At 32.6% G+C, this 26,390-nt stretch overlaps 1 protein-coding gene and 1 long non-coding RNA gene across 2 annotated transcripts in view; one reads left to right on the forward strand and one right to left on the reverse strand.

Moving 5' to 3' along the window:
* Positions 1–26,390, forward strand: part of LOC134256791 (leucine-rich repeat-containing protein 3-like) — a 76,955-nt gene that overhangs the window by 24,376 nt on the left and 26,189 nt on the right. The gene's annotated exons all lie outside the window — the stretch shown is intronic.
* LOC134256793 (uncharacterized) lies at positions 3,833–7,182 on the reverse strand. The gene is made up of 3 exons (XR_009989788.1): positions 7,047–7,182; positions 5,746–5,878; positions 3,833–4,899 (listed from the first exon to the last, which is right to left on the reverse strand). It is a non-coding gene; the product is annotated as an uncharacterized LOC134256793 (long non-coding RNA).

Consider the following 26,390-nt stretch of genomic DNA (forward strand, 5'->3'; position numbering starts at 1 on the left):
ATTGTCTCTAAATTATTGAAATGGATTTTACATAACCCCATTTTGATTGCATATAGATAATTGTCTAAAAAGTGTACGGTGTGTCGCCGGGGTTGTAATTGATATGGTGATACATGTATAAGAGGTATGTGAAAAAAGTGATTGCCACCCGGCACCGTCAACGAAAGAGGACCTGACACCTGAATCGGAGTTTTGGGCACAGTTTGAGAATACATGTATTACAGGGTCTGACACTCGTGAGAGGTCCAACCAGAATTAAGTTCTAATATTATAACTGTATAGAAATATGGACATGCCGTTGTATACAATTTCTGATAATGATTGACTATGCTTGCCATTTTGTGGTAGTTGTGGTGGACATGCATTATTTCTGTTCCACGGATAAAGTGTTTATCCGAAGTTGTATGGTTTTGGATATCAGTCAATAGTTACGAAAATGTATTTTGTCAAGTGTCTTATGATCTTTCGAGGAATGCGAACACAAATTCTATGCATACAGAGTGTTATAAAGTGTTCGTGCCTAAAAAGATCATATAAGGACTTTGAATATACTATATAATAAACGAATTAAATTTCTCCATCTTGATTAAAAATAGATCGGGAAATTCCAAATTGACCCATATAGTTTAGAAATACTATATACAGGGAAATTTTCGCCCTCTCCTGAGAGTCTGTACTCAGTGGATAACCTAATATATTAATGAAAGTATTGGAAAAAAAATGGAATGCTCTAACCAAAGAATTATAAAATTTAAAATAAATATGAAAAATGAGAACATATATCGTTTCTTCTATAATATCTTCAAATATCAGAAAATAGAACATTCAACTTCAAATCCTTTGCACAATTTCATGTAAAATATAACTAAACCGTAAAACAATAGAACGTTTACACATTTACAGATGTACTTTGTCTACATTTTACAGGATCATTACAGTTAAAAGTGTCCAAAAAAAAAATCAAAACAGTAGCGTATTTCTTACATATTTGAAAGAACAAATCTAAAAATAAGTTTTATTGCAATTGGCCCTTAATTACAAAAAAATCAAGGCAGATGAGTTATTCGAAGTTGAAATAAAATAAAAAAAAAACAAATAAAGACTAGTCACGGCATTTAGTGAACTGGAGGCTCGAGATCGCCACATCGAACATAAGACGTAAAATTTGGTAGTGGTTGTTTCTTCTTCAAGCGACCTGTATCAAAAATGAAAGTAAACAGACATTTAGATGAGATTTTAAAAACGAACCTGCATATCAATCCTTTTCAGGATTTTGTTGAAAAATCTGTAACCGAGTTAAACATAAATATTCTCCAATGGGAACTCGAAAATTGTTTAAATATCAACTTCTCAGAGTTGAACATATGCTCTTTTACAAATCTAAAAATGCCCCTATAACCTTATTCATAACATCACAGCAGTGACACTCCTGCATACATGTTGTTTTTGTTTTAAGGCATTATTATACTCTAAGGAAGGTCTTGACATTGTCAACATTAGTACAAACTTAAGAGATGAAAGAAAATGTAACATTATTTATATGATTTTCTTTCAAGGTTTACGAAGGTCTGTTATAACCCCGAGATAATAAAATTTTATATCTCTCACTATTTCCTAGATACTAGTAATTCGTTGCAACTTTGTTTTGCTCCGAATTTTTATTTCGAATAAGACAAGACAAATATATGTGAGAATAAAAATGTCATTTATTCAATACAGTTAATGACAAAAAAAGTAAGTTTTACAAACAAGGGGGGATCAGCAAAAACAAAACAAACGTTTTGCACGCATATATAGATATATACATTTTACAAGATATGAACACATACGTTTTGATCCCCCCTAGATAATAGTTCACTAAGAAAACTTTAGTTCTGACTAGATGCAACATAAACTTTATAAAAACAATTATGTACGGCTTACAAAAAGCAAAAGCTGGCGACGAATGCGCCTCAAAAAGACAATGGATTGATTGATTGTATATTGTTTAACCTCCCTCTCGAGAGTTTTTCACTCATATGGAGACGTCACCGTATGCCAGTGAAGGGCTTCAAATTTTGACCTTTACTCGGCACTCAGGGCCATTGAGCAATGAGGGATCTTTATCGTGCCAACGCCTGCCGCTGACACGGGGCCTCGGTTTTTAAGGTCTCATCTGAAGGACCCGCAACTTTCAATTCAAATTGCCGAGCACATGGCGAAGGAATAGTTGCTACCAATTTTAACGACTAAGTCAGTCGCGGCCGAGATACGAACTCACGCCCAAAAGACAAAGGGTGTTAAAAAAGTGTGACTTCAACAAAAACTCGTAAAAAAGAATTTAAAAAATTGTTTCTTGGACAGACTTCAATATGTAAGGGATGTTACACTGTACTACTAACATGTGAAAAGCTTCGATTCTAAGTGCAAATGAAAAATAATAGGTGTGAATGAAATGGGGAGGATATTAAACTTCAAATGGCTAAAAACGTGTTCCTCGCATCAATGTTTGGCAATTATAATAAAACCAAAAACAAAAAACAAGAACACGTGACTCTTTATTAAATTCTCATTGGATAATGTGCAATCAACTTGGCTTATATTTCTTGGGGTTGAACACAGGGTTAAAACAATAGGGGTTTCAAAAGAAGGGCAACTATTTTAACAGGAAAGTATCGCCAAAAATGCTTTATCTACATACATGTAATAGGTGTTTTATGTCTCTCACTATTTCCAAGATACAAGCAGCTCACCACAGCTTTGTTTTGCACTGAATTTATTTTTCAAATACGACAGGACAAATATCTGTGAGATTGAAAAGTTTTACGAACAAGGGGGGAAATCAGCAAAAACAAAACAAACATTTTGCACGCACATATAAATAGGACATTTCCCTCTGTTATAACCCCGAGATAATAAAACTTTCATTTGAAATGTGAATTAAAGAAACAGTAATCGTACCTAAAAATCAAAAGAGATACATGTTACCTAGTTAACATACATACTAACAAGACAAAACATGCCAAACAGAATTTGGTTTAACCCTTTCTCTACCGGCACATTTTCAGCGTTTTTGCAAACCTTTTGACATATCCTTATAAATCAATTTATAACTTTTTTATTCAAAGAGTAATCTAGGCATAATGTATACCATTTTGTACGGAATTTTCTGGAGATGATATTTCATAACTATGCAGGTACCTCACGACTGATCTTGCTAGTGGAAATTGAGGTCAAATGTCAAATTAGTGCAGAATTTTATTGCATTTTTTGACACATTTTAATCTTCACGTTAAAAATCAACAGTGATACACATTGAAATAGAAATTCAGAATAAACCCACAAAAGGGCATTTTCCTGTACTACATTAATCACATAAACTTTTTTTTTCAATTCTGCAAATAATGACTTTAAAGAGGTTGCTAAGCAACGGAGTATTTTTTCAATTTTCAGGCAGTATTTCTTGTTTTTCGCTCATCCCACACACATTTATGCATTCCATTACATTGTAAAGTCAAATGTGGGGTAATGATACTGAAAATAATATACATCAGATAAATGTGTCTGAAGTTTGACCTCATTAGATTCACTTTTTTGGAGGTCAAAGGTCAAATAAGTGCATAATTTTAGAAATTTTTCCCAAAACTTTTCTGTCATCTTTTTTGCTAAAATTTGTACCAATGGATGCTAAAGAAGAAAATTCTGAATTTACTCTTTAGAAGGCATCATACTGTATTGCAATATCCACATATTATTTTTGTTTAAATTTGTGTTAAATGACCTTTAAATGGTTGCTAAGCAACAACAATATTCAATTTGTTGGCTTTATAGGTTTCTTACTTCTTATTCTAGACAGTTTTCCATAGTATCGTTTGTAAGATATAAGGTCAAAAATAATGTATTAAACATCCAACAAATAATTGTTTAAAGTATTGACCCTTAAATTTCTGTTCTTTGGGGGTCAAGGTCATATCAATACAGAAATCTGCCTTAAATTGTAAGTATATATCAAATTTGAAATGCTGTAATTATTATGGACATATTGTCCAATAACTGACACATAAAATTGTAAACAACAAAATCAACAGAGATATCACAAAAGTGAATAGTTTTGTTTTACTTTGTTTTTTCTTTTTTTTTCAAATATTGGTTGTCATTGAAAAAATATACCGCTGACTTAAGTAAACTGGACCAAAATTTGTAAGATGTGTTCTCAAGTATTTCAATCTTAGTGACAAATACTATTAAAATCATATTAAGGTAAAAATGTATTGCAACCATTATCATTTTTTAATTACACAAAAGAGAACTTATTTTGTCATTTTCAAAAACTTAGTCAAACACATTCTTTGTCATTTAGAATACATTGTATAAGAAAACATTTACAATTTTTCTTTTCTTACAAGAATTATTTTACATTTTCAAGTCTTTACTGGGTCACTTGTTAAAACAACTTTTGTCATTTTATAAGCATATGAAAAAACAGCAAAGATGGACAAGCACAGAACTTCAGCTACAATCTTTCACTCATCCAGTTTATGTGGCATACATTGACTGAATTTCAGTATCCAAGGATTTCTTTAGTATTTGCTACTCTTCTCACAAACCCTTGACTTATGCTGTCAAAAGTCAGAATTCCTTATATCACATGACATGATCTTGAATAATCACTTGCATCATTGATAGAAATAAAGAGCATTCCTAAAAGTGAAGTATCAGGCAAAGAATAATTAACATGCAGATAGGCTTATTTGCTAGTAAGTTTGCAGGTTTTTATCTCTAACTTTAGATTCCAGATTACATTATGTGCACATCATCTTCTTGTTGAATGAACTCTCTGCCATCTCTCTGAAAGACCAAGGGAACTCCTTTGATTTGACCGAGGCATGATCAGTTTCTAAATGTATACTGTCCCGACCCCTGTAACAAATTAAAAAAAAAAAGTTTTGAAAAAGCTTTTCTAATCAATTATGTAGTTTTAATCAGATAATTCAGTTTATACAGAAATCTACAATTGGCACATTGATATAACTTTCCTTTTATAATATCAATAAAGAGTCTTTATAAAGCATATCATATACATGTATATTATATTATATATGTCATAATTTGTCATACTTGTAATTAAATGGTTTGGGGAAGTCAATGTATTATGACTGAAATATTGCAAGCCTTATACTAAACAATCAAGGTTAATCAATTATAATTTTTAAAAAATAGCATAGTTTACCATTAATTTTATCAAATGCATGAAGTATCCTTTTTTAGTTTCTGTTGTCAGTTTTGTTAAGAGAAAGGGCATGTTGGACTGAAAACTGTTACTTCAGAGAAAAATCCCTGGGACAAGGTGTTTATATATATGGGCTTGTTTGTATGTTATTAAATGTCTCTCTCAAGAATTTCTCTCTCAGATGGAGACGCCACCACTTGTCGGTGGACAGATGCAAATTTTGTTCTATACTCGGCACTTACAGCTATTGAGCTGTGAGGGATCTTTTTCATGCCAGCATCTACTGCGACAAGGGACCTTAATTGGGTTATATAAGTATAATATAAGATATTTATATAGTGTCTCATCAGAAGAACAGGTCTCCATGTCTCATAGTAAGATTCGAACATGCGATGTAAGGATCAACTCCTTACTTCGTGACTATAGGGCAGAGGCTCTAACCACTGCGCCAGTCCGGCTACTCATGTACCTGGGAGTGTTGACTCATAGCCATCCAGTGGTAATGAGGAATTTTGACTGCAATAAAATTGACTTACTAATAACTAAGCACCTTTAATTGTCCTCCACATCATGGTCTTTTCTGTGCATGGTGGCCATTGGTGGGATTAGCAAGTGGGTCTTCATAGATGAAAGTTCTGAAGCCTAAATGGTACCAGCACACTACACGTGCTAAAAAAATTATGTTTTTGTGTTAATTATGTCATGTTTTATTTTTCTTTGAATGTACTTCGAAGTGGTCAAGAAAACTTACCCACTTCAAAAACAACACAAAAATAAGCCAAACTTATTCGAATTCATCATCGCAAAACACGGTTTGGATGTTCAGGCCCACAATACAAAAATTGATCTGTTTGATGTACACTGACAGGTCTGGCACAATGTCTTGATTAAGCTATATAGCTTGATTTAGCTATATAGCTTTATTAAGCTATTCGGAATAGCTTAATTAAGCTATTTTATCACAATTTTTTCTCAAATGTTTTATTTTTTCAATATGTGCAAAAAGTCGCACCTTGTTGCAGTGGAAATATTAAACTTTGAACTCTTCTGAATACAATGCATGTAAAAATAACTCACCAAATTGTGTCTCCTTGAGAGACTTTGTACTAAAATTTTTTAAAGTTTGGGGGCTATTGATGAGTGATCACACAGTTATTTCTTGAATGAAATTATAAATGAGGTCAGTTATGGCCAACAGGATAACTGATTAGTAACAGTTCAACACAATGAGAAGCAAGCATACTTATCCGTGCCAATAATTTTTTCAGCACTGTAAACTTTTATTTTTCTTTTTAAATTTACTAAAATTGTTTCATTTCAAAGCAAAGATGTATAATTTCTATAGGATGCTTTTTGACTGAAAGTTTTTATAACAATAAAGTTGTGTAGCTAACAAACATGTCAAATGTGTACTGCTAAGAAATCTGTGACTTTATGACAGTTATCAATTTTTCAGCAGTGTAAACCACACGAAAATTAACCACCTACCTCCCATCTTGAAAATGTGGATCGGAGCGGACGGAGTACATCGAACAAAAACATTTTATTAATCAGTCAACAAAGTATTCAGATTCCATATTGAGAAAACAGTGACATTGTATTGTAAACAATTTTGTCATCAGAAAAAAAAAGTTTTTGTGATCGTTGAAAGAACCGAAAAGTATCATTTTTGGGCTACCGATGATGTCAAACCAGCGAACGGCTTCATATCACATGTACATGTGTAGCCAGGGTCCAGTCTACTACTATAGTATATAGGTCTTTCGTAGTCTATAATGTCTTTTCATTTCAGTCAATGTACTCTAAAACACTTTTAAACTTTTCAATCAATACTTACTCACATCTAATGCCAAAGAAAAGACCCGTCATATCTGATGAATTGACGTGTTCTCCATCGTAAAATAATCATGAAAATCCATGCTGTTGTTGTTGACTGCTACAGCGGAAACACGTGTTATAGTCTCGAATGATATCAACTCAACCGTAATGAGTCGTGTAAATGCGAGATTTTGTATTAAATCATTGTGTTTCAAAGTTTTTTAAATTTCATGTCAGTATATGTTTAATTGTATTTTATATTAAGAATATATTTTAAAACAAACAGCAATAAATCTGATTTTTTTTACGTAGACCTTTAGGAATCAAACTTTTTTTTATCAACACTGAATGAACTTATTGCACATTGCATAAATAAACAAAAATACATATGTACTATATCAAGATAATTACTGTTATTTTAAACCATTTTTTAAATAATGCATCTATTTAAATAAAAGTATTTAATTAAATATAATAGTACTAAACATGTTGTTCCGAACGAGGCGCAACGAAAACGACCTTGACGTTAAATATTGACTACATTCAAATTTTCTACAAAAATTACGCGGAGGTTCAAAATTCAAACTACGTTAATTCAGAAAATACCGAAAATAAAGAGACCAGTGAAGGCTTGTTGAAATGAAAATTTTCTCTACTTTTACCAGCTGTATTTTGTTTTCCCTATTTCAACACAGAAATAAAGGTAAGACTGCGTTTAATTTAAATATTACGAATAAAACCCAGAAAAATCACATGCGTGGAAGAAAATTCTTGTTTTTACAAAATATTTAAAAGTAAAAGCAAAAATTTTTACATATTTTAAAAGCAGAGAAAATATCCTTTTTAAATATATTAATTTTATTTAAATGATTTAATCAGGAAAAAATATACCTATCGTCAGGATATTCGTCCTTGCTTTGGAAAATTGCGTCATTTTCAAAAAGTCATGAATGTTTTCAAAACGTAAAATCTATTCATTACCGATTAAAAAGGCTCGAAATTTTTACAGGGTCTGAAAGTAGAGAAAATTTCCTAAAAGATGATATATAATTTATATACCTTAATGCTATTATTAAAAATATACGGAGGTCCTGTTATCGCGATGTCGTGTTTTAACGGGCTATCGGTCATATTAGAGAAACACCGACATCTTACGAATAAACGTAACCAAAAACGGGGATCAGTCATTGTAGTCTATTGTATTCACGGTTGGAGTATTAATTTCTTCAATTTTATTGGGGTTTCGATAGAAAAAATCCCCACAAGATACCTCTAATCCACGTCTTGTCGTAGTCGCTACGTGACGCTACAACACATTTCAATGGACATTTAAACGAGCAAAGGGGTTCTAGAAGGGAAATGAAAGGAAAATTTAAAAAATGTCATTCTGTGGCAAAAAATAAAAAAATAATAGTATGTACGGATCTAGTAGGGGTCGAAGGGGGGGGGGGGTGTACTTTATGATGGGGGTCGGGACAACAAGGAGTTATGGTCTAAAATTAAACTGCAAAAACCCAAAAACTTTAAAGAAATTATTGTTCAAAATACTATATGCTGTGAAAAATAAAATCAATATGGCTTTAATACACAGGTATAATAGTCATATCATAAATCCAAGGGGATTCTTGTTCGTAATTTTTCGGTTGATAAAGCTTCTTCTAACAAACATATATCTTAAAAATCTTCATATAATTCTCACGGGTGCTAGTGGACTGGAACCCCCCCCCCTCCCCTGACCCACAGATATTTTTTATTTTCACTGTAAAAACTCAAAGGCCTCTCGAGATATTGCTCGAAACAAAAGTGTAACAGACGGACAGAATTATAAGACGAACCGGCAGACCGAATATAAAATCCCCAACTTTCGGGGGTCGCAGAAATGGAAGTTTAGTGAATTGTGTTTTTGACATAATCTAAGAATATATAAGAGCAAGTTCCATTTTAGCATGCCATCATAGGACCTATGCCCCCCCCCCCCACCAATCCCTGGAATATATATAAACCCGTGTCCAAATATATTTTTTTGGCTTTCTTTCATTTATAACATTTACAATTTACAACATACAAAATTGATACCTACTGTTAAAAAGTCAGAGGTGATTTAAAAATAAAAAGTACATAGAAAAAACTTGGAATGGCCTAAGCATATGTGTGCACATATGTGTACTTTTGAAGGATGTCATGACAACTTAGTTACAACTACGTTTTTATATTATTCACACTTTTAAAAGTCCGCATATTATTGTCGGTATTCTGGAATCAATCTTTTTTTTTTTGTTTTACAACAGGATGGTGAATATATATATTTTCCTTACAAATGAAACAAGTTATAATTTCGGTTATAGTTTTTATATGTATATTGGACCTTCGGTCAAAATAACTCTGTGTGTGGTCAAAAGTGCATAGTGTATCTTCTAATTTTATATTTTGACAAATAATGCATGGTTAACAAACAATGACTTAATTGAGCATAACTTTAAGAAAAAGAAAAGAACTTTACTAAGAAAAATGCAACACCCTACATAAATGCATATTTTCAGCCTTTTTTATAATCCACACATATAAACAGATATACATGTACGCACGGTCGTATGTAGGAACGGGGTTGAGGGGTTGGGGATAAGCCCCCCCCCCCATAATAAAGTCGATAAATAAACAATGTAATACCGGTATTATAGAAAATTTAGCCACTGTATACTTGTGCCCCTTCAATAAAAAAGGTCTTGGCTTCCCAAGGACTTGTTTGGTAGTGACTTTAAACTTTTTGTTATGCAACCCCAAAAACACCACCCACCCACCCAACTGAAATTGATTGCTTCAGACCTGTTACATAGAATGCTCGTTTATTTCTTTGAAATGATATTTTAATAAATTTAATAAAAGAATCTCTCTCTCCCTCTCTCTCTCAGATCAATACAAGACACTTTATAAAGCGCAAAACCTATTTACTTCTTTGCACGGATCTATTTTTTTCCAAGCTGTAAAAAGTAACCTTTCCCCATATGAAGAAGGCGCACACTACGAGTAGTTAGTATACGTTTAATCACTGACGCATGACAAACGTGTTTCATAATCCGTCTAAAGAATTATGGTGTATTTTCTTCTATCTGTTCGCTTTTTTAAAACATTGCAAGTGATTACAAAAGATTTGGCATGAGCAATTTTCAAATACAAAGTGGTTAAAATACTATCCGTTCTATTTTACACATATAGTCATTTCTTTCGATTTTAAACTTTATATGAGTACAATCACTGGTCCCGAGAAAACTATCGAGATACGGGAAGTAAGGGATAGTTACGTTCGTTCGTAAGATGTCGGTGTTTCTCTATTGACCGATGCGGTAAAGAAGGGGTTAAGTGCAAAGGTATAGTAAACATCTAATTTCCAAAAATACCATTTTAGTTATCCCTTTTATTTTTCGGTTAAAAATGAGATTTTTCTGTAATTTTTTTGTAGTGATTGTAGGTTTGCAGGTTTGTGGAAAAAGGTGTTTTTTCATATTACAATGAAACATAAGGAGAAAACGATCAGTATTTAAGAACAAAAGTCCATAAACAATACTAAATAAGAGCAGAGGAAAAATAGACTGAAAAATTCTTTTTGGTCTCTCATGAATGATAGATTTAAACATATAATATGTAAATTTTGCTGTTTTTTGAGTTTAACAGTGATTCATAAAGCGACTTGAGAAGCATTTTCAAGAATTCCCCAAACTTAATAACGCTTAGAGCTTTGCGGTCCCAACTATCAATATCCTTTTGATGGAATAAATTAAATGTCTGTAGAAATGATACTTGTATGAATTATGTTAAGTGAGACAGATGCACTTTGTTTTTGTTTTTTTAATCCGTTTTAGGTGGTTATATGAGAACAAGATAACCGTTATTCAGACCAATGCCTTCGATGGTTTGTCAAATTTACAGGAACTGTAAGTATATAATCATCATCTGCAAGTATCCTTTTTCTAGGTACCTTAATCAATTATCTCTTGATTTTATAGGTTCGTGTCTAATTTACTCAAAATTATTTTGAGCATGATTACAATTCATTTTTTAGATTTCATTTTTAGGTAACCTGAGCAAACTCAGGTGAAATATTGCTATCTTTTTTTCCGTTGTTGTGCGTCTGTACGTCGTCCGCCTTGCGCAAATATTTGAAGATTCTCGGCTCCTTCTCTGCAACCGCTCAAATTATTTAAACCAATTTTGGCACAAAGCATTTATGGGTGAACAGAAATAATGAATGTCATAATTCCAGCCTCTCTAGGGCCTGAGAGGTGGGCCAAAACCATAAAAAAATTATGCAATCTTTAAAAATCCTCTTCTATACTTCTGGACATCAAGGAATTAAACTGTGGCGTGATTGTAATAAGCATTAAATCTTCTACCCAAATTTTGAAATTCGTGTCCTAGGCCCAGGATGTTTGGCACTATAACGGGGCTTTAATGATTATATACTGAAAATGCATTAAATCGTTAATAAATTCTTCACTACTGTAACACATTCAGCTGATGAACTAAGTAAAAAGTTCTGATGAGGGAGGCTGCCTCTTCCAAAATTTAATGGCCCTTTGATCAAGGATTCTGGTGTTATTGCGGGGCTCTAATAATTGTATAGTGAACATGCAATAAATCTTTGAAAATCGTCTCCTCTGCTTCTGCGAATTAAGCTGACGAACTAAGTAGTTAGTTATAATGAGGAAGAGTGTCTCGTCCAAAATGATGAATTTCAGGGCCCCTGGGTCAGGGTTCTGTTGTTAGGATGGAACTCTAATTATTATATAATAAAATACATTAAATCTTTCAAAATCTTCTCCTCTGCTTCTGTCAATTAAGCTGACGAATAAAGTAGACAGTTATGATGAGGAAGAGAGTCTTTTTCAAAATTGTTACTTCCATGGCCCCTTGGTCAGTGGTTCCATTTTGAGATGGTATTAGAGGGGGCTTATTTCTTATATACTGAATGTAAATTAATACTTTGAAAATTTTCTCATTTGCCAATTAACTGGTGCTCACTCCTCCATGTCACCTGATCCCATCTCTGATGTTTTCAAGGTCCGTGTCTGCTTTGCTCCTACGTTGCATTTTGTATTATTTTATGAACTCTTAATCACTGTTCGTTATCCCCATATGTTTCTTTTTACAAATTTAAGTATGGAAAATCAATGATTTTTTTCAGTGCAAAAACTGGAAGCTTACCTATTAACGGATTTCTTCAACCAAATACAATCTGAACCTGTGGATAATGTCTGATTGTTTAATGCGTCATTGAATGACTCTTTAAAATCCGACTGATAACTTATTATCTGTTCATCGGGAAATAGACCCGCCTGACCTATGCCCAATAAAACTGACCGAATATGCACGTATACCGACGGGGGATAAACATCCCGATATTTATTCAATAACTTTTTATCATTTATTTGATAGTAATTTTCTGGTTTACATTAACAGAATTTCTCTTATTTTCTCACCATAAGCATTTCTACTACATTAGTTACATGCAACAATTAAACGAATTTTCCTTATATCAGATATACATTTAGATGCATGTGATGTCATTGTTATAATTTAGAGACGATAAATACAAAATGTTGTCACAAACAAATAAAGTTGACCCGGGTACTTACAGAATATTGCTGCATTATGCCCTCGAATACCATATTGAGAAATATATCAAAACATATGTAAAAAAATCAAGTTCGCAGCATTGTTAAGTCTACAATTAATGAGAAAGGTCCTAAATTTTAATATTTAACAGAAACAATCCCTCAGTTAGCCAGATATCCTCTAAAATTATTAATATATATGCATTTTTAATTGTTTTTATCCTAAAATAAATTTTCGTATATCGTCATAGGCATTTTTGCGGAATATTATTTATTTATGCAAAATCATTTGGATTCAACACAAAAGTATGCTGAAGTTGATAATTAGAGATGTTTACATCCACTGAATATTTCTTTCCTTTATTTCTTATGAAAGCCATTGTCATATATCAGTACATGATTTAATTTAACATAGCTACATCTTCATGATGAACCCATTCGAGTTAAAATATACTTTTAATTTTTTTTATCTCTCTCTCTATATATTTTTCTTTCTATACTTTTTGGAATTTAACGAAGAATTGCCAGCATGCTCATAAAAGAAAATATGAAATATAATCTCTCAAGGTAACCGTTGTCAGGGGTAAAATCAGCTGTTATACTTTTATTATTGTTTTTGTTATAGACGATAATTTTAATTTGTTTAATTCGGTTTTCACGTAGATATAGGATCTCCCATGGTTTGTTGTTTGATATGATTTTTATCCAACGAGTTGTGTGGTTTTTTTAAACACAACACACAACGAGTTGGATAAAAATCATATCAAATCACAAACCATGGGAGATTCTTTTTATCACATATTTTTGTTCACTATAAATGTGTATTTTGTTGTTATTTCTAATTCAAAGTTCCTTTTCGGTTGCCTTGGACCAAATAACGTAATAAATAAAGTAACGCTGTATGAAATAGTTCGTACAAATATAAAAGAAAGAAAATATTTCAGCACTTTTTTTTAAATTTATGAATTAAATCTTGTAAAAATACATCAAATAAAGTGAAATTTGACAACTTAAGTCATTATCCCCATCATACACATGTATTTGTTTATTTACATTACGTCACGTGGCGTAGGAATACATAGTGTTGATACGAAAACGATATCACATGAGCTATATCAACGGGATAAAGGGGACAATATGTGATAAATTGTTGTATACCACTTCATTATTTCCTTTTTTAAATAATGTATGACCCACGAATATGAAAAAAACATGCCCTTGATTTACGACATATGACGGTATATATTTGTATCCCAAATCAACCTTCACTTCAAATAATTGAACTGTTTTTAAAGGAAATGGTAAAATTCATAATTTAAGCACAAGACGACAATGGAAGTAAGTGTATGTCACTGTATGATTCGTCGCCCCTAAAAAAAATTAATAAAATAACAATTTTTTAGTTCCCAGTTAAGCTATATATATATTTTCAGTACGTACATGTATATGTTGTGCAATTTTCATAGGAATGACACTTTATTGTATGCACAAAAATTATCAAGAATAATAAACTGCAATGCAAAGTAATTACGAGGGTTGATCCAAAAGTAATGTCACAACTTTGATAAAATTGCTATTAATCGACGTAAAGCAAAAAAATTGTACATGATGGAAGCTTTATTTATTTCAAACCAAACCTGAAAAATTCAACGGAATATGATGTATAATTTTCAAAATATCGGATTTTAAACAATGCGCGTTTATGGTAGTCGCCGCACCAACGGATACACACCGTCATACTTTTAAGCGTTCACCCTTCGTTTCATTAAAAAATATTTGTAATTCGCAAACACTTTCACCAATTTTACTTTCTTTAAGAATTCTTGTTACTATTATACACTCACTCATTTCATAATTAATCCCTCTGTCAAAATTTTTTGAACAGTAGCATAAGACAAACTTAAAAATTCACAAGTCACTCTATACGTCTGTCTTTTTTGACAACGTCAGGCATCATTGAACGTTTCCGTCCGATCTCCTATCTTTAGGTCTTCTTGTCCTCTGCTAATCATTCAGTGACCAATCACCCGCCCAAAATTGCCGAAATCATCTATTAAGATGTCTCTTATTTACATTCTTTTTTTCTGTAAGTCTGACTGATGAAAGAAAATGTCGGTAGTGATGATTCTCATATTTTTTGAAGCAGAAATACATGCATTACAACTTGTCGAGCCTTTTTTCCCAATATCGACAATCCCATTGTTCAATTCAACAGAGTAAAACACAATGTTTATGATCACAAATACCAATTCAGTCATTTAATTTTCAATTAGAAATTAGAAAATGACAAGAATTGTGTCTTTAAAAAATGGGAGATTAGGTGCTTTTTTAGAATCTTTTTAATGTGTTTGTCTTTTTCATTCTAAGAAAATATACACTTGAAAACGTGACGTTCCGTTGTGATGCGGCGACATCCCCTATGCTCTATGTTTTAAACATCTATAAAATAAATTCAAATAAACATTATTAAATTAAAATTTCAATGTTAATTAGATTTATATTTGTGCAACTTTTGATATATTGTATTTGATAATTTGACACCAAATATAAAAGATATGGACACTGTGACATTACTTTTCGATCAACCCTCGTATAATATAATTATAATTCTATTATTTTATAAATTACAAAAATAAAACTCATTTATTTGAGAAGTTACATTTCAAAATTAATGCAAGTGGCATTCGTAATCTATATTACATATGAAAGAATTCTACAAATATTTAACTTTTGGTTTCATACATATTTGGTTGAAATTAGAGTTGGTTTCAATTTTAGTTAAAAAAATTCTTTGAAAAAGAGATTTCAAAAAACATTAAAACAAATAATATTTTATTCAACAACACAAAATATGCACACGCTATGGACAAATAAATATGTTGCTTAATACTTTTTAATTTAACATAGCTGCCGGTACATCTTTATGAACCCATTCGAGTTTAAATGTGCTAGTGATTGTTCAATCCCTCTATGTTTTTTTTACTATAATGTTTGAAACTGATTAAAAAATTACCAGTAGGTTCATATACTAATATCTGAAATTTAATCTCTCCAGAAATCTGTTGTCAGAAGTAACATCAGCTGTAATACTTTAAATCATGTTTTTGTTCAAGTTTTTTTTTATTTGTAATTTGTTTTTCACATAGAGTTTTGTATAGACCTACCATTTTTCCTTTGTAAATAATGTTTGAACCACAAATATGAAACGCATGCCATTGATTTACAACCCTTGATATGTCGTCCCTTAATAATATTATAAAAAATAACTTTTTTTTTTAATTTGCAGTTTAAATATGCATCTGTTTTTTTTTTCAGTATATACTTGTGCATGTTGTTTAATGTTTGCAGCGCTCAGAACAACTGAGGGTTTTATTTATCACATTTTGTAATATAAATTTTGATAGAGATCAAGATTTTTAAAGGGTGTATGTTGTAAAAGGACTATTTATACTTGATTTCTGTTATTTTCTCTTCGTAGATATCTTTTCGACAACAATATCACCACATTACAGGACAATGCCTTCGCCAGCTTACACAATTTACGTAAACTGTAAGTATGTCTAGTATGTTATAGTGTGTATGTTTTAAAGGAATATTAACACGGTATTTCTTTATTCTCGTCTTAGAACTCTTTCCAGCAACGATATCACCACGATACAGGACAATGCCTTAGCCAGCTTATACAATTTACGTAAACTGTTAGTATGTCTAGTACTTATTGTAACAGAATAAGTGTAATTATGCACATATTTCCTTTAGTATATACTTGTGCATATTGTTAAAAGTTAATATGAGTCAAATTTTTGCATGCACAAAAAGTTACTCAAGTTTTTTTTTTTTTTTTTTTTTTTTTTTTTTGTATTTGATTTTCCACATAGATTTTTCATATAGACCTACCATTTTTCCTTTGTAATAATGTAAGAACCACAAATATAAAACGCATGTCATTGATTTACAAACTGTGACGATATATACATATTTTGTACGGAAACCTTTAGTTAAAATAATTGAACTAAAATTGTTTTTTTTTTAAATAAATAGTAAAATTCACAAATTTCAGCATAGGACGGTAATGGAGGTAACTGTGTGCCTTTTATGAAGAGTCGTCCCTTAATTATATATAATAAAAATAACGTTTTGTTTTTAATTTGCAGTTAAGATACATTGTATGCATATGTTTTTTCAGTATATACTTGTGCACGTTGTTAAATATAAATATGAGTCAAATATTTTTGCATGCACAAAAACTTATCAAGAATATTGAACTGCAATGCGGAATTTTTCTCCTGTATTTATATTGCCAATCTTTTAGCAATTACAAAAAGAAAGAACTCGTTTATTTTAGAAATAACATTTCGAAATCAATGCAAGTGACAAAAGGTAATCGGTATAACGTATAAAAATTATTCCAATCGATGCTTGCAGGGCTCTTAACAATAGAGGGTTAAATTGATCACATTTTTGAAATAAAACTTTAAATGAAGATCTTTGTCACGCCACCCTCAGCTTGATCAGTGATAACAAGATTGTTGTTGTATTTACAATTTTATGTAAAAACAAATATATACAAATATACAAAATGAAAATTAAAGAACAATTTCAAAAAGTCTATTCGCTTTCATCTTGGACCACGCTCATAAGTCGTCCACGTCCAATCATTGCCAATGTCATACGGGTACCATGCCCTTGCACTGAATGCCACGTGCACGACGTCCTCGACGTCCCGCTTATCCCAAGCGTCCCAAGCGTCCACATTGCTGACAAATTTAAGGAACCACGTTTCCCCACACACGGTCTCGGCCTAGCGTACCACACCCTCGTGTAGTCGCCCAGGTTTCCACAGCCGACAGCACCAAACCATCGTATAACCACACGCATGCATATATATGTACAGGAACCTTCAACAAATATGCGAAAACATATATAACAGCTTGATCCCAAACAAGCTGCCTTACAACACATCATAAATGTTTACACATATAATTGTTCAAACATAGAGTTTTACCTTATATGTATCACACCGTTTCGTACGGCGAAGCAAAATAATGTACAATGTAACGTTATACTCTAAGAAATAAACTAATATCATTACTTTACGCTTAAACTCACGGCATGTGCGATTGGTAATACTCCCGTATACAATTCAAACACTTTCTCTCGTGGATAAATATAGAAAAATCTTAATTAATATAATACTGCATTACTTTTATATATAAGAAATGTAAGTAAATTGCACTTACCCTGATTGGAGATTCAGTTACCACGAATGAAACTACCTAACCCTCCATGGACATGTGAAACTCACTGGTCAAGGAAAACGTGCGCTACCCAAGACAAAACTGGCATCACCTTATATAGCGACTGGCCAAATATTTGAATCACCGGTGCGTCACAATGGGGCTCCTTGCAGGTTAAACACTAAACACAAACAAGGGTCACCACAGAACAATACTTAAAAATAAAAATAAATATACAGTACCGACCGGACACAACCTAACAGAAAGCGAACGCGGAGCGAACCCCGGGTTCGCTCTCTGGGTCCGCTCCGGGTTCGCTCGGGGTCCGCTAGGGCTGACCCCGAGCGAACCCGTAGCGGACCCAAAGCGAACCCGTAGCGGACCCCGAGCGAACCCGAAGCGGACCCAGAGAGCGAACCCCAAATTCAGTAGCGGTCCCAGGGAGCGAACGCGGGTTCGGTATTTCTTTACAGAGCTGTCAATCAGGATTAGCGATTAACCAATCAGCGCATCAACCAATCAAAATAGCATATTGATCTGTCGATTGGGATATAAGATCGAACGTGTTGATTAAATTCGATATAAATCCAAACACTGTACATACAAGCAAAACGTGTGAATGTGCTGTGTAAATCTATTATGATAATTAAAATATTATTTAATATTTATTTATTTTAATTCTCCGGGTTGTATTTTTATTCATATATTTATTTTCTTATTTTGCTAAAACAACTAATTAATTATTTGTTTTAATTTTTCCGCGTAGAATTATACATGGTTATTTAAATTTTTATTTTCTTAAGTTTTTATACCAGTATTTATAGTCAATTTGGTAAATAAATTGGGTAAATACCTCAGTCAATGCATAAAAATGGAAATCAATTGATATTACAATTTTTACTGACAAAAAGAGGAGAAAAGAAACATAGTTGGTCTTCGACAATTATTGTAAAATTTCATCATTTCAAGATACTAACAGTCTAGGAATATTAACGTGCTCAATATTTAAATATAAAAAGATACAGGAAACATCAAGACAAGAGAGAGAGAGAGAGAGAGAGAGAGAAAGAGAGAGAAAGAGATCATAACTCAGGTGAAGTGCGATTTACATAATTGAACGAATTAATTGCGCTAATTAATCAAGACATTTAGTAAATCGTACAGTGTTTCATTCTTTCAAAATGGCGTAACTATACTTGACAAAGAATAATCAGAGAATTTCAATATATGAATTGTGATCTATTTTAAATTTTGAAATGTTTTAGGACTAAATATTGGGAAAAAATAATTAATAAAGGCGTAAGCAATACATAGTTATGTGGGTTGTTCGAGAGTTGGTAATGCAAACTAACTTTAGAGTTACGCTATATTGAAAGAATATTCTTGTTTAGTATCATCAAGAATTGGGTCTAAATCACATTAATATGGTGAAATCATTCAGTTTGTTAATACCATTAGGGCGGAATGACTTCAATCTGTGCATCCAGAACGAAGATTTTCATATACACGCATTTTTTTCATGCCCAAGAAGATTAAGAAGATCAATAATTTTGATGTAAATTTTGAATAATTTAATGAAACACGTAAATTGAGAAATAATAGATAAAATAATTAAATAATAGAATACTTTAAAGACAATGTGTCTTAAATAGAGGGCATATATTCTTATGGGGTCGGGAGAGCAATTATTATTTGCCTTTTTTAAAGAAAATGTCCAGTTAATATTTATTACGAACTTTTCATGTGTAACTACTATAAATGAAATCTAAATATATCAGATGTACAAACGTTACATGTAATTTATAGATGCGATATCATAATTCATGTGTAACATGTAAGCAAACATTTACACTACGATTTAGCAAAACCTAAGGAATATTTTTAAACTATATAAAGCATGAATTTAAAAGTTATAAAGTTTGGATTTCTTTCGTCAGTTTCACTTGTACAACATTCGATACACTGAAAATCAATTCAACACTCTTTTCTTCCTCTTCTTTTTTATTTTCTCGTTATAACTTAAGAAAAATAAATGCCTTATAACCCACTGTTAAATTATTTTGAATTTCTCGGGATCGAGAAATCAAGGAAATCAATTATTCATGTACATGTAAATCTACGTCGAATGTACAGTTGAATTTTAGAAAATTTATCAAAGTTCTCCAATATATCACTGTTTACATGTACAGTGTACATGTCCGCATCGTCGCATAAACAATAATGATCGATCAACAATACCATTACTGTATGGAATATACAAGGGGCGGGGCTTACTGGCGGTGAGATTAAAGCGGGGTCCGCTTCACGCATCAGTGCGTAAAGCGGTCCCAGGAAGCGAACGCCGGGTTCGCTCTAGCGGACCCAGAGCTGACCCCGAGCGAACGCGGAGCGAACCCGGAGCGCACCCAAAGCGCACCCGGAGCGGTCCCAAAATTTCTGAAAGCGAACCCGAAGCGGACCCCGAGCGAACCCGGGAAGCGAACCCGGGGTCCGCTCCGGGTTCGCTCTGGTGTTAGGTTGTGTTCGGTCGGTACTGTACATATAACAAAATCGGCAATGATTGTGTTATCACCTCCCCAATTCAAGAAAGTTCACTGAACTTGTGCAAAACTCACAATCAACAAAGAAAAAAGCATATGTACAAAACTACAATGTTTATAATGTCTCACACAATTCCTACAACCTACTTAGACAATCAACAACAACGTTCTCTGATCCTTTAATCGCCACAGTACGGAACTTATAAAGTAGCAAAAGTAAGAACCGTCTTTCCCTTTCACAATCACAATGGGTGAACAATAATTGGACTGTTCGAATTCTCAATCACTCCCGACTTTATCATGTTCCTAACTTCCTCACACACTTCATCACGAGTTGTAAAAGGTAAAGGGTATGGTTTGGATCGCAGAGGCTTGTCACTCGTAAACTTTATATGATGCTCATCCAATGTCGTACATCTTGGAATATCTGATAACACATCACTATACTCTCCATATAACGATTTCATTTGTCAACGTTCACTTATTATCAATTCATCACTTACTTTGACATCACTAGGTTTCTCCTTCGAAGTAGGTAGTGTTGAATCTATCAGATCACTGTCGCCAACTGAATCGTCTCCAACATTCACCATTGCGGCACCTAAGATACCAGCATCAACACAACATTCTTTCCTGTCAAAATATAACTTGAGCATATATTTACATGGAATGTCTTAAACAATAGAACGTATACACATTCACAGATATTTGTCTACATTTTACAGGATCATTACAGTTAAAAGTCACAAAAAAATCAAAACAGTAGCGTATATCTTACAATTTTGAAAGAACAAATCTAGAAATAAGTTTTATTGTGATTGGCCCTTAATTAAAAGAAAAATCAAGGTAGATGAGTTATTCGAAGTTGAAGTAAAAAAAAAACAAATAAAGACTAGTCACGGCATTTAGTGAACTGGAGGCTCAAGATCGCCACATAGAACATAAGCCGTAAAATTTGGTAGTGGTTGTTTCTTCGTCAAGCAACCTGTATTAAAAATGAAATTGAAAAGACATTTAGATGAAATTTAAAAAAAACGAACCTCCCTATCAATCCTTTTCAGGAAACTGTTGAAAGATCTGTGTCCGAGTTTAACATAATTGTTTTCCATTGGGAACTCCAGCATCGTTTAAATATCAACTTCTCAGAGTTGAACATATACTCTTTTACAAATCTAAAAATGCCCCTATAACCTTTATTCATAACACCACAGCAGTGACATTCCTGCCTTCATTTTGTTTTTGATTTAAGGCATAATTATACTCTAAGGTAGGTCTTGACATTGTCAACATTAATACAAACTTAAGAGATGAAAGAAAATTTCGCATTATTTATATAATTTTCTTTCAAGGTTTACGAAGGTAAAGAGGACATTTTCCTCTGTTATAACCCCGAGATAATAATTTTTTTCATATCTCTCACTATTTCCTAGATACTAGCAATTTCTCGCAGCTTTGTTTTGCTCCGAATTTTTGTTTCGAATACGACAAGACAAATATCTGTGAGAATGAAAATGTCATTTATTCAATACAGTAAATGACAAAAAAATAAGTTATACAAACAAAGGGGGGATCAGCAAAAACCAAACAAACGTTTTGCACGCACATATTAATATATTTACACGATATGAACACACGTTCTGACCCCAACCCCCCACCCCCCTTAGAAAATAGCTCACAATGAAAACTTTAGTTCTGACTGGATACAACATAAACTTTATCAAAAAAATTATATACGGCTTACAGAAAGCAAAAGATGGCAACAAATATGCCTCACAAAGACAAAGGATGTTAAAAAAAAATAACTTCAACAAAAACTCGTAAAAAAGAATTTTTAAATTTTTTTTTTTACATCATGGACAGACTTCAATATGTAAGGGATGTTACACTGTACCACTAACATGTGAAAAGGTTCAATTCTAAGTGCAAATGAAAAATAATAGGTGGGAATGATAATGGGGAGGTGGTGGGCAATTAAACTCCAAAGGGCTAAAAACGTGTTCCTCGCATCAATGTTTGGCAATAATAACAAAACCAGGTGACTCTTTATTAAATTCTCATTGGATAATGCGCCATCAACTCGGCTTTTATTTCTTGGGGTCGAAAACAGGGTTAAAACAATGGGGGTTTCAAAAGAAGGGCAACTATTTTAACAGGAAAAGTATCGCCAAAATGCTATATCTACGTACATATAATAGGTGTTACATGTTTCTCACTATTTCCAAGATACAAGCAGCTCACTGCAGCTTGGTTTTGCTCCGATTTTTTTTTTCAAATGCGACAGGACAAATATCTGTGAGAATGAAAATGCCATTTATTCAAAACAACGAAAAAATATGTTTTACGAACAAGGGGGGAAATCAGCAAAAACAAAACAAACATTTTGCACGCACATATAAATAGGACATTTCCTTCTGTTATAACCCCGAGATAATAAAACTTTCATATGAAATGTGAAGTATTGAAACAGTAATCGTACCTAAAAATCAAAAGAAATAACCTAATTAACATACGTACGAACACAGACAAAACATGCCAAACAGAATTTGGTTTAAGTGCAAAGGTATAGTAAACATCTAATTTCCAAAAATACTATTTTGGTTATCCCTTTTATTTTTCGGTTAGAAATGGGAATTTTTCTGTAAATTTTTCGTAGTAATTGTAGGTTTGTAGGTTGGTGTGTGAAGCGACTATTTCCATTATCCAAATACTTTTTTTTATTATTCTCTAGGTAGAAAACACATAAGACATTGTATTCTTGATTTACTTATACAAAAAGGTGTTTTTTTCATATTACAATGAAACATTAGGAGAAAACGATAAGTATTTAAGAAGTATTTAAGTCTATAAAACAATACAAAATAAGAGCAGAGAAAAAATTAGACTAAAAAAATTCTTTCTGGTCTATCATGAATGATAGATTTAAACAAATAATATGTAAATTTTGCTGTTTTTGAGTTTAACAGTGATTCATAAAGCGACTTGAGGAGCATTTTGAAAAATTCCCCAAACTTAATAATGCTTAGAGCTTTGCAGTCCCATCCAACAATATCATTTTGATGGAATAAATCAAATGTCTGTAGAAATGATACTTGTATGAATTATTTTAAGTGAAACAAATGCACTTTGTTTATTCTAAGTATCTGTTTTAGGTGGTTATTTAACAACAAGATAACCATTATTCAGACCAATGCCTTCGATGGTTTGTCAAATTTACAGAAACTGTAAGTATATACATGTAATCATCATCTGCAAGTATACTTACTAGGTACCTTGATCAATTATCTCTTGATTTTATAGGTTCGTGTCTAATCTACTCATAATTATTTTTTTATATTTAACATTTGAGCATGATTTCAAATCGTTTTTTTAGATTTCATTTTTTAGGTCACCTTAGTAAACTTAGGTGACATATTGCTATCTTTTTTTTCCATTGTCGTGCGTCTGTACGTTGTCCGCCTTCCGCAAATATTTGAACATTCTCGGCTTCTTCTCTGCAAGCGCTCAACTTATTCAAACCAATTTTGGAACAAAGCATTTATGGATGAACAGAAATTATAAATGTCATGGTCCCTGCCTCTCTCGGGCCTGAGAGGTGGGCCAAACCCATGTAAAAAAATGCAATCTTTAGAAATCCTCTTCTATATTTCTGGACATCAAGGAGTCAAGGAGTCAAACTGTGGCTTGATTGTAATAAGCATTAAATCCTCTACCAAAATTTTGAAATTCGTTCCCTAGAGCCAGGATTTTTGTCGCTATAACAGGGCTTTAATGATTATATACTGAAAATGCATTAAATCGTTCAAAAAATTCTTCTCTGCTGTAAAGCATTTAGCTGATGAACTAAGTAAAAAGTTTTGATGAGGTAGGCTGCCTCTTCCAAAATTGTGAATTTAATGGCCCTTTGATCAATGGTTCTGGTGTTATGGCGGGACTCTAATGATTGTATAGTGAACATGCATTAAATCTTTGAAAATTGTCTCCTCTGCTATTGGGATTTAAGCTTATGAACTAATTAAGAAGTAAGTTATGATGAGGAAGAGTGTCTCGTCCAAAATGGTGAATTTCAGGGCCCCGCAGCACAGTTAAGGTTACAAAAAGGAGGCGGAGCCTAATTTGTACGGGAAAACTTGACTATGACATCATAGACAATATACGTCATACAACATTTCTTTAGAATACCACGTGCACAAAATGAGTTGATCCGCTAATTTAACAAGTAAGAAATCATCAGACTACATAAAAACTTACTACAGCGTGCTGTTTTGTCGTTAATTAAATCCCATATACTAAGTTATAAACAATTTACTGATCGCAATATACTTGTCAATATGACGTCATTTCTTACAACGTGACGTAGTTTGTATGCTGTGAGAGACAGATCAAGTAATATTTTCTCAACAAGATATGTATTTTCTAATTAAATAAAGTATTATTTATATATATTCTATGGGCCAATAACTTGAATTTAATGTCTTCTTCACTGTTTTTATTAATATATTTTCTGTACATTGCGTATTTAATTGACACTGCCATATATTTGTATGCAAGTACCTCGGAGGGTAATGTGGGGGTCTTAATAAATCGATCTAGTGCAAGGGCATACACTCTATGGATAAAAGTAAGCTTTTACATTTCAACTCTAGAACTATTAAGTTATCTGAAAAGTGCTGCGATCCTGATGAAATCCTAAAAACAATTTAGTTATATCAATATTTCATGCCGCTGACCAGCAAAAATATAGCATTCCGTCATACAAGTATAATTTTAACAATGAAATTGCAGAATCTAGACAGGATCGCAGCACTTTTTAGAAACTACAATGTGTATTGAAAATATTTATCTACTTAACTTGGAAAATTAACTCGGTTATGCCCTTGCACTAGTGATATTTATATGTAACATCAATACTGCAAGTCAATGTGCTAAATTCGCATGACTGCCACATCACGTGACTAGTCTAAATATAAAATATAATCGTCCTCGATATGTAGTTATTAATCATAATTACAATTATCCGATATAAATAATGTACTGAAAATAATCGCCATTCCGATTACGAATACATTTTTAAATACAAAATTTAGTTGATATTTCCATTGCGCACCTTAACTGTATTGCGCCCTGGGTCAGGGTTCTGTTATTAGCTATAGGGTGGAACTCTAATTACTATATAATAAAATACATTAAATCTTTCAAAATCTACTCCTCTTCTTCTGTCAAATAAGCTGAAGAATAAAGTACACAGTTATGATGAAGAAGAGTGTCTTTTCCAAAATTGTGAATTTCATGGCCCCTTGGTCAGTTGTTCCATTTTGGGGTGGTATTAGAGGGGGTTTATTTATCATATACTGAAAGTAAATTTATACTTTGAAAATCTTCTAATCTGCCAATTAACTGGTGCTCACTCCTCCATGTCACCTGATCCCATCTCTGATGTTTTGAAGGTCCGTGTCTGCTTTGCTCCTACGTTGTATTTTGTATTATTTGATGAACTTTTGATCTTGATCACTGTTCGTTATCCCCATATGTTTCCTTTTACAAATTTAAGTATATGAAATCAATGATTTTTTTCAATGCAAAAACTGTAACCTTATAATTACCGATTAACGGATGTCTTCAACCGAATACAACCTGAACCTGTGGATAATCTCTGATTATTTACTGCGTCATTGAATGTTGACGACTCCTTAAAATCCGACTGATAACTTATTGTCTGTACATTGGAAAATAGACCTATCTGACCTATGCCCAATAAAACCAACCGAATATGCACGTATACCGACGGGGGATAAACATTCCGATATCTATTCAATAACTTTTTATCATTTATTTTGATAGTATTTTTCCGGTTTACATCAACAGAATTTCTCTTATTTTCTCACCATAAGCATATCTACTACATTAGTTACATGCAACAATTAAACGAATTTTCCTTACATCAGATATACATGTAGATGCATGTGATGTCATTGTTATA

The sequence above is a fragment of the Saccostrea cucullata genome, unplaced genomic scaffold (genome assembly GCF_032062105.1).
Source record: "Saccostrea cucullata isolate Sc308-1 unplaced genomic scaffold, CSIRO_AGI_Scuc_v1 ctg1355, whole genome shotgun sequence".
In the NCBI taxonomy this organism is placed as follows: domain Eukaryota; kingdom Metazoa; phylum Mollusca; class Bivalvia; order Ostreida; family Ostreidae; genus Saccostrea; species Saccostrea cuccullata.